At 44.4% G+C, this 9,518-nt stretch overlaps 1 protein-coding gene across 4 annotated transcripts in view; it reads left to right on the top strand.

Moving 5' to 3' along the window:
* The window catches only part of DAPK2 (death-associated protein kinase 2), a 66,769-nt gene that overhangs the window by 1,887 nt on the left and 55,364 nt on the right, over positions 1-9,518 (top strand). Inside the window, exon 1 of one of the 4 annotated variants that reach the window (XM_014944461.1) lies at positions 7,183-7,542. The exons of 1 other annotated variant lie outside the window; for it this stretch is intronic. The gene's annotated coding sequence lies outside the window, so the exon portion shown is untranslated. Of the gene's footprint in view, positions 1-7,182; positions 7,543-7,769; positions 7,848-9,518 lie in introns of those variants that run through there. 2 more of the 4 variants (XM_014944458.1, XM_014944459.1) reach the window with 2 other exon arrangements.

Here is a 9,518-nt window from a genome sequence, read left to right on the forward strand (position 1 = left end):
TTTTTTTTTTTTTTTTTTTGAGAATGTATTTGTAGCCGCCTCTGAATAAGCGTATTATCAGTTAGTTTATCTGGAAGGGAAATATTTAATCAGTGGTGAACAGTGTAACTTACAGAAAACGTATGCTTCTTCCTATATGACATATAATTTTTAGTCCTTGCCAATGAGGGGACACATGGTATGATCATCTTGCTTTGTTTTGTTCCTGTCTTCTAGAATGTCCCCTACCTTGTCTATTGTAAGCAGTAGTTTGGGGTTTTTATTCCCTAGTTACTCTTGGTTGTGTACTTGAGTTTATTAGGCAGGTTTTTCATATTATTGCATGTACTGTATTCTTTGTATTCTTTTTTTTTTTACTTACAATCAGTGTTTGATATAAAAATGGGACCAGGTTTTCTAATTTTCTGGTTATGCTGCCCTTGGTTTAGAAAGAGCTGGTCTCTAAATCCAATCCGTAACGTCCGCTTCTTTTTTTGTTGTAATCTTGTTTTCAAGTGTTAAATGAAATCTTTCTAAGCTGAAGATCTTCCTTCCAGTGGCAACAGCTGAAATGTTAAGGTGAAGAATTTAGAAGTTTGTACCTTCCCTGTTCCCACAAGTCTGTTATTCGTGGGTTTTGAGCCCTCACTATGAACTAGTCCTATGACTTCAGGAGATGTTTTCAGACTGATTTCACTGAGGCTTTCTAGTTGTGAAGGTAAAACTAACTTTAGGGCAAGTGTTCAGGAAGTTCTCTGGCTGCCAAAACATTACCTGCAATGTTATAGGACCACTTCTTTTTTACAGTTGTGCTGATGGTTAAATTTGTGTGTGTGTTGCTCTGTCTCATTATGTAAGTTGTTACCCAATTGTATGGTAAAACTAAGTAGCTGTTTCTTATGAATCTGTGAATCTAATACATGAATGTTAGGAAGCGTATGGAAATCACATTGTCTCTGGGTGTTTTGTTAGCTGGCAAATATGAAATGAGTGATGCTGTTATACTCAAGTTCCCAGCAAGCTGTTGGCTTAATTTTGTGAAGCATTGTTACTGATGCCTTAGTGAAAAGGTAAAAAAAATCACAGAGGCATCTAATCTCTGGCCACTAGAAGTCTACATAAACAAAAACGAGATGCATATAGCAGGAATCAAGGTCAGGGAAGCTTGCCTTGCTGCTGCACGTGTCTTTGGGCAACTATTAGTTTTCTAGTGGAGCTTAATCTGGTAACTTTGAAGAGTAGTAACTAGCTGGGGACATGCAGGATGCACAGGCAGTATTAAACCCAATGAAACCAAGCAAAAATACAGTGTGACTTAGTGGCCTGCAAAAGCTGAACTGCAAACCAAGTGTTTGTATTTAGGGGTAAACTTACGAAATAGTGCATGAGGATTTAACATTCAGGCCAGCCACTTAGTAGGAAATTAACCTGCTAGTGCACATAAAGACCACTAAGACCATTTTTTAACTTCAAAGTCATGCACATATGTGCAAAGAGTTCCTTATGTATCATTCCCAGTGTATGTGATGTAAAACAAACCACTAAGTTGCATCTTGCAGAATGTTCCTGCATCTTCATACATGTATGCGTGGCTTTCCAGTGAAACTTCTGGTTACTTGTTTAAAATGTTCTATTCTCTTCTGTTAAATAGGCAAAAAATTGGTGCACTACACCTCTAGCTATGAAAACTGCACAGTATTTCAGCTTTACCTGCACGTGTGTACAGGTAGTGTTATCATCCAGTGTTATCAGATTGTATGGTGGTTGTTTTTGTTTAGCCAGCTGTGTAATCAATAAAAAGGATTTTTTTTGTTGCCCTTTAGAGGTATCTTCTGGGAGAGAGTCACCCCTTCTCTTCAGTCTTTGTTAAAGTGGTAAGGTATTTCAGCAGAAAGGGAAAGATTTTTATTTTTTTTTCCTTCCTTAAGACATCAGGAATGAATGAATGAATGGTCTTAAATTTGAATTTGACAGAGTTGTATGTTCAGTCATGCTTAACTGAGAAATGGAAAATTAATCAATTTCATGAAATTGTGTAGCTGTTAAAGAGAATGTTCCCCTAAGTGCCATGACAGAAATCAGCAATATGCGGTACAAGAAATTTGAATCACAAAGCCTAAATGGTGTTATTTTCATAAAGATGGATGTAAAGAAAAATAAATTGTTTATTACTTCACAGCTTGCTCTGGTTCTTTTTTTTCTTTTTCATAACAGATGGAAATGACTGCAGGTGCCATCAGAACAAACCAGTGGTAAAGCTGGTGGATTTATCTGATAATGTGATTTGAGAGAGTCTCTACAGAGGAACATAGATGCAAATTTGGCTTTGAAGCATGAAGATGTGAGTTATAGATGTGTTGCAGGTGATGGTGACTGGGGAAACTCATGATTGGTGTCTTGAGTTTCTTGAGAGAGAAGGGGAGGGGAGATTAAATATGCATGAGCATTCACAGGGAATGGGCTTCCTAAAAAAAATATGTATTTTAATGATATCTCCTGACAACCAAAAGCCTCTTTCGTGCATAATTTCAGCTGCTTTGAAAATTTAGCAAAGTACTGAATTAATTTTGAAATCTCAATGTCTGTCTTTCAGATACTATTTTTGCATTTTGGAGTTACCTTGATTCCCTTAAAGAGGTTATCAAGTACCTCAGCTACTTCAGATATAAAGCTTAATCTTTGTGACAGAGGGAAAGTAAGAGTTGGGAGATGGCTTTAATTGCATGTCCAAGCAGATCTTTCGTAGTAGGGGTGAATAGTGCAGAGTTCTTGTCCTCTGGCTCTGCTACAGGTTGGCAAGCTGTTGAGAGCAGATATCGGCACAGTTGGAAATACGTTCAAAGGGGTTGCAAAACAGGATTGAGAGCAGCAATTGAGGCAGAACATGACTATGGCCTAAGGACCTCCTGTCCTGTATACTGAAAATTTAAGTCAAAGGGATAAACAGAAAATTCTGGGAAGAGAGTGTGTGGGGAGCAATGTCCTCGCTTGGACACTTGGCATATTTAGCCTGAGTAGGTTGTGTTGCCCAAGCAGCTGCTGGGGCCTGTTACAGAACAGCTGAGGGTCCTGTTTCTTGCCTGGGACCGAGCTTGAGACATCTGTTCTCAGGGGGATTGCAACAAGGATGTGAGCGTGGCTGATGTGTATGGCTGATTCATGGTGTAAAATACCTTATTCTTAATAAATGCATTAACTGAGAAAGGATAAATGCAGCTCACCTAGTGTGAACTGAGACCAAATACCTGCCGAGTCTCACTCTGTTCTGGTGCCTCAGAGATGCCAAGAACACCCTGAAGTCTGTGGGCATTCCGATATATCAGGTGTTCCTTCTGTGGGATTTTCAGAAGTGCTAAACATAGCTTCCTTATCTGCAGCTCCTTGACCTCGCTGGAAGCAGAGTCCATGTAGTGTTGACACATGAAGTACATTCAATTTAACAATTCCCACACATGAAGTACATTCACTCAGATAATGCAGAGGAAGGGTGTGCTCTGCCTTGGAAGTTTCCCCCTGGAAAAGAAGGTAAAAGGTTCAATCACAAGGAAGTTGGTAGAATGGTATTTTCATCGTGATACTATGCTGTAGAAGCTGTACTGCTCTACAGTTATACCTGTCTACAATGCTCGCTTTTCAGAGGATTTGATTAGAAAGCAAAACTCAGGACTATATACTGAATGTGATACTGAAAACCAAATAGTTATTAAATAAGAAAACTATTCTCTATGCTAAATTAGTCTGGGGTGTTGTAAAGAGAAGTAATGTAATTAAAACATTCAACACTAGAATATACTTGGCAAATTAAGATGACTTTTGGCCTTAATTAAGATGACTTTTGCCTTAATTAATATACTCCTGGCCTCAAGTGACTGCATCCTGCCTATGTGTTTCAAACGAGGTGTACCTTTTCTGCTCACAAAGCAGTTACATCTTTGCACTGAGCTGCCTCTAAGACTTCAAGTTTGAGCTGATGAACTGACTCAGTGATGTCTTCAGGCACTGTGTTTGGTGATTAAACTGTGAAATAAGCTATTTACCTTTTTTTTTTTTTTAATAAATGCAGCTGGTATTTTTCTGGTATTTAAACCTGGGACTTCTTGGAGACCTTGCAGGGCTGGCCAGCGGATATTAAGCTCAAATCAGGGTTATTCAGGGCCTAGGGAGAGCTCGTCCTGATTTGAAAAGCGGTTGTGGCCTCTCGGGGCAAGCCATGCTGTTTTGTCCCCTGCGTTGCAGCTAGGAGCAAACAAAAGAGGTGGCCTTCCTTGGGTGCCCTTTCCTCTGAGAGGATTGCTGTGACTTTCACGTGACCGCATCACATTGTAGAACTAAAGGTGAGGAATGAAACATCTTTATTTTTCTTTCAAATGATTCAGAGTTCTTCCAGTGCCCTTTGAAACCTTTACTATTGCTGCCATTTCCTGTCCTCTGCCCTGTGTAATAACAGATGCAGCCACTTTCCTTTTGGAATTGGGAGAGCAGGGTGGAACTCATGGGTTGTGGACACCACTCCCAGGGCAGGTGAGCAGGGGCACGGTTCAGTCCTCTTGACTTGGAACAGGGCTGAAGCCAAGTTTCTTTTTAACTGTGATAATAAAAAGCACTGCCTTTAGGCACTTGCCTAGTATCAGGTTATTTTTTGAATTCATCTATCTTTGCAGCTTATTGCAATGGAAACAGCCTGCCTGGTTATGTCTGATAATTTGCCATAGCTTTGTGTTATCTTAACCACACACAGAATTGAAAGTGAAGGCAGCCTGGCATTTATATTTGATTTCGAAGGTGTGGACAATACCACATCATTCCTCATTAATAAATGTTGGGTATTAACTTGCCCAGAAGAAATTTAAGGAGACCAAACAGTATTTATTGCAATTATAGTCTGCCAGATAAAGAGGGAGAAAATCTAGTTTTACAGGTTTTGGGAATGTCTTGAAGACAAGAGAGTAAACAGATTAAGGATGTCATTGTTGGTAGCCAACATCTGGTCTGGGGTAACTTGGGAAACAGTATTGCAAACGTTTGTTGGGATAGTGCCTGGTAATGCAGTGAGGACTGGAAGGCTGTGCCATTCCTTCTATCACAGTGGCTTCTTAAATAACAGGGCATTTCACTGGGTAATGTTGAGTTTCAGACCACAGAATAAACAATATCAGCTTGTATTTAGTCTTGCATAGAATATAGAAGAAGCCTTAGGCAAATGAAGTGCCTTTCTAATAAATTCACCTTCTCAGCCTTATTTCCTTGGTATTGTTTTCATATATCCTGAACCTGCTATAGCAGAAGAAGTTGGGTCCTATCTCTAAGATACTCCTTAATGAGCCTGGGAGAGCTGCGACGGTCTGGAGGGGTTTGGAACATCTCAAATGTGGGTCTGTGGCCCTCGGGGCTGCCCGGGGGCAACACGTTCCTGTCAAAACGCCATGCCATATCAGGCACTTGTTACCTTTGACTGGATTAAACTTTCTGTTCCCCTGGCAGAGTAACTCAGCCTGACCACCCATGAAACGGAGCTAGTGTGAACTGAGACCAAATACCTGCCGAGTCTCACTCTGTTCTGGTGCCTCAGAGATGCCAAGAACACCCTGAAGTCTGTGGGCATTCCGATATATCAGGTGTTCCTTCTGTGGGATTTTCAGAAGTGCTAAACATAGCTTCCTTATCTGCAGCTCCTTGACCTCGCTGGAAGCAGAGTCCATGTAGTGTTGAAGCTTTAACAATTCCCACACATGAAGTACATTCACTCAGATAATGCAGAGGAAGGGTGTGCTCTGCCTTGGAAGTTTCCCCCTGGAAAAGAAGGTAAAAGGTTCAATCACAAGGAAGTTGGTAGAATGGTATTTTCATCGTGATACTATGCTGTAGAAGCTGTACTGCTCTACAGTTATACCTGTCTACAATGCTCGCTTTTCAGAGGATTTGATTAGAAAGCAAAACTCAGGACTATATACTGAATGTGATACTGAAAACCAAATAGTTATTAAATAAGAAAACTATTCTCTATGCTAAATTAGTCTGGGGTGTTGTAAAGAGAAGTAATGTAATTAAAACATTCAACACTAGAATATACTTGGCAAATTAAGATGACTTTTGGCCTTAATTAAGATGACTTTTGCCTTAATTAATATACTCCTGGCCTCAAGTGACTGCATCCTGCCTATGTGTTTCAAACGAGGTGTACCTTTTCTGCTCACAAAGCAGTTACATCTTTGCACTGAGCTGCCTCTAAGACTTCAAGTTTGAGCTGATGAACTGACTCAGTGATGTCTTCAGGCACTGTGTTTGGTGATTAAACTGTGAAATAAGCTATTTACCTTTTTTTTTTTTTTAATAAATGCAGCTGGTATTTTTCTGGTATTTAAACCTGGGACTTCTTGGAGACCTTGCAGGGCTGGCCAGCGGATATTAAGCTCAAATCAGGGTTATTCAGGGCCTAGGGAGAGCTCGTCCTGATTTGAAAAGCGGTTGTGGCCTCTCGGGGCAAGCCATGCTGTTTTGTCCCCTGCGTTGCAGCTAGGAGCAAACAAAAGAGGTGGCCTTCCTTGGGTGCCCTTTCCTCTGAGAGGATTGCTGTGACTTTCACGTGACCGCATCACATTGTAGAACTAAAGGTGAGGAATGAAACATCTTTATTTTTCTTTCAAATGATTCAGAGTTCTTCCAGTGCCCTTTGAAACCTTTACTATTGCTGCCATTTCCTGTCCTCTGCCCTGTGTAATAACAGATGCAGCCACTTTCCTTTTGGAATTGGGAGAGCAGGGTGGAACTCATGGGTTGTGGACACCACTCCCAGGGCAGGTGAGCAGGGGCAGGGTTCAGTCCTCTTGACTTGGAACAGGGCTGAAGCCAAGTTTCTTTTTAACTGTGATAATAAAAAGCACTGCCTTTAGGCACTTGCCTAGTATCAGGTTATTTTTTGAATTCATCTATCTTTGCAGCTTATTGCAATGGAAACAGCCTGCCTGGTTATGTCTGATAATTTGCCATAGCTTTGTGTTATCTTAACCACACACAGAATTGAAAGTGAAGGCAGCCTGGCATTTATATTTGATTTCGAAGGTGTGGACAATACCACATCATTCCTCATTAATAAATGTTGGGTATTAACTTGCCCAGAAGAAATCCTTCCCTCACGCCCAGGGGCGGGCGGCCCAGCCCTGCCGGCTCCTCCGGTGAGCAGCGCCGGCGGCCGGTGCCGCCCCCTCGGCCCCCTCCCGGCTCCCTTGCTGGGGACGGCCCGGTGGGGACCCTGCGCGGAGGGAGCCCGGCGGAGGCGGACGGGCCGTGCCCGGCGGTAAGTGGGCTCTGTCCCCCCTCAGCCGGCGGTGCCCGGAGTCCTCCGCGGGGCCGGGGGCTTCCTTCCTCCCCCTGTCTCTCCCCCGGTGCCGGCTTCGGAGCCGCTTTCACCATGTTCCCGCTCTGCCTCCCGTCTCCACCGGAGTCCTGAGGCTGAAGCACCGGAGCTGCGAAGCCCATCTGGCCGGGGAGCCCGCGGGGCCGCCTCTCGCCGCCGGTGGAGGAGTGCCGGGGTCTGGAGCTGGGCCCTGGGGTCCCGGCCCGCAGGTCAGTCCGGCGGCTGCGGTGCGGGTCTGTCAGAGGTGTATTTTTCTGGTATTTAAACCTGGGACTTCTTGGAGACCTTGCAGGGCTGGCCAGCGGATATTAAGCTCAAATCAGGGTTATTCAGGGCCTAGGGAGAGCTCGTCCTGATTTGAAAAGCGGTTGTGGCCTCTCGGGGCAAGCCATGCTGTTTTGTCCCCTGCGTTGCAGCTAGGAGCAAACAAAAGAGGTGGCCTTCCTTGGGTGCCCTTTCCTCTGAGAGGATTGCTGTGACTTTCACGTGACCGCATCACATTGTAGAACTAAAGGTGAGGAATGAAACATCTTTATTTTTCTTTCAAATGATTCAGAGTTCTTCCAGTGCCCTTTGAAACCTTTACTATTGCTGCCATTTCCTGTCCTCTGCCCTGTGTAATAACAGATGCAGCCACTTTCCTTTTGGAATTGGGAGAGCAGGGTGGAACTCATGGGTTGTGGACACCACTCCCAGGGCAGGTGAGCAGGGGCAGGGTTCAGTCCTCTTGACTTGGAACAGGGCTGAAGCCAAGTTTCTTTTTAACTGTGATAATAAAAAGCACTGCCTTTAGGCACTTGCCTAGTATCAGGTTATTTTTTGAATTCATCTATCTTTGCAGCTTATTGCAATGGAAACAGCCTGCCTGGTTATGTCTGATAATTTGCCATAGCTTTGTGTTATCTTAACCACACACAGAATTGAAAGTGAAGGCAGCCTGGCATTTATATTTGATTTCGAAGGTGTGGACAATACCACATCATTCCTCATTAATAAATGTTGGGTATTAACTTGCCCAGAAGAAATTTAAGGAGACCAAACAGTATTTATTGCAATTATAGTCTGCCAGATAAAGAGGGAGAAAATCTAGTTTTACAGGTTTTGGGAATGTCTTGAAGACAAGAGAGTAAACAGATTAAGGATGTCATTGTTGGTAGCCAACATCTGGTCTGGGGTAACTTGGGAAACAGTATTGCAAACGTTTGTTGGGATAGTGCCTGGTAATGCAGTGAGGACTGGAAGGCTGTGCCATTCCTTCTATCACAGTGGCTTCTTAAATAACAGGGCATTTCACTGGGTAATGTTGAGTTTCAGACCACAGAATAAACAATATCAGCTTGTATTTAGTCTTGCATAGAATATAGAAGAAGCCTTAGGCAAATGAAGTGCCTTTCTAATAAATTCACCTTCTCAGCCTTATTTCCTTGGTATTGTTTTCATATATCCTGAACCTGCTATAGCAGAAGAAGTTGGGTCCTATCTCTAAGATACTCCTTAATGAGCCTGGGAGAGCTGCGACGGTCTGGAGGGGTTTGGAACATCTCAAATGTGGGTCTGTGGCCCTCGGGGCTGCCCGGGGGCAACACGTTCCTGTCAAAACGCCATGCCATATCAGGCACTTGTTACCTTTGACTGGATTAAACTTTCTGTTCCCCTGGCAGAGTAACTCAGCCTGACCACCCATGAAACGGAGTGCAACTGAACAAACAGGCGAGGACTGCGTTTGTTCTTGAGATGTGGGGGCCTTTTGATGTCTGGAATAATTCAGGAGTTTGTACTGTTGTGTGGCATTGCTGCTGAACGCCGGGACAGTAGGAGCTCTTTTGGTAAAACTGTGGAGCGGTAGCTACCAGGAGGAGGAGGAGAGGACCTGTGCCAGCCCGGGGGTGATGCCCGGGGACACCACTCCGCTCCTCCTGGAGCAGAGCCCCCCCGGGGCCACCTTCCCGGGCGCTTTTCGGAGTTCGCCCTTCACCCCTTCCTCCCCAGGCGCCAGGCGGGAGCTGGGGGTGCGGAGCAGGGCGCAAGGCCGCGGTGGACCGCGGTTCTCCGCCTTGGGCCCGCCATTTCCTTCCCGTGAGGCTGCGGAGGGTCCTGGGACACACCCCTCCCCTCACGGCCCCCTTCCCGCCCCGCGGGGCCGCCCTGGGCGCTGCGGCCCGCGAGGGGGCGCGGCCGGTCCCCG

This window comes from Calidris pugnax, unplaced genomic scaffold (assembly GCF_001431845.1).
Source record: "Calidris pugnax isolate Ruff unplaced genomic scaffold, ASM143184v1 scaffold70, whole genome shotgun sequence".
NCBI lineage: Eukaryota > Metazoa > Chordata > Aves > Charadriiformes > Scolopacidae > Calidris > Calidris pugnax.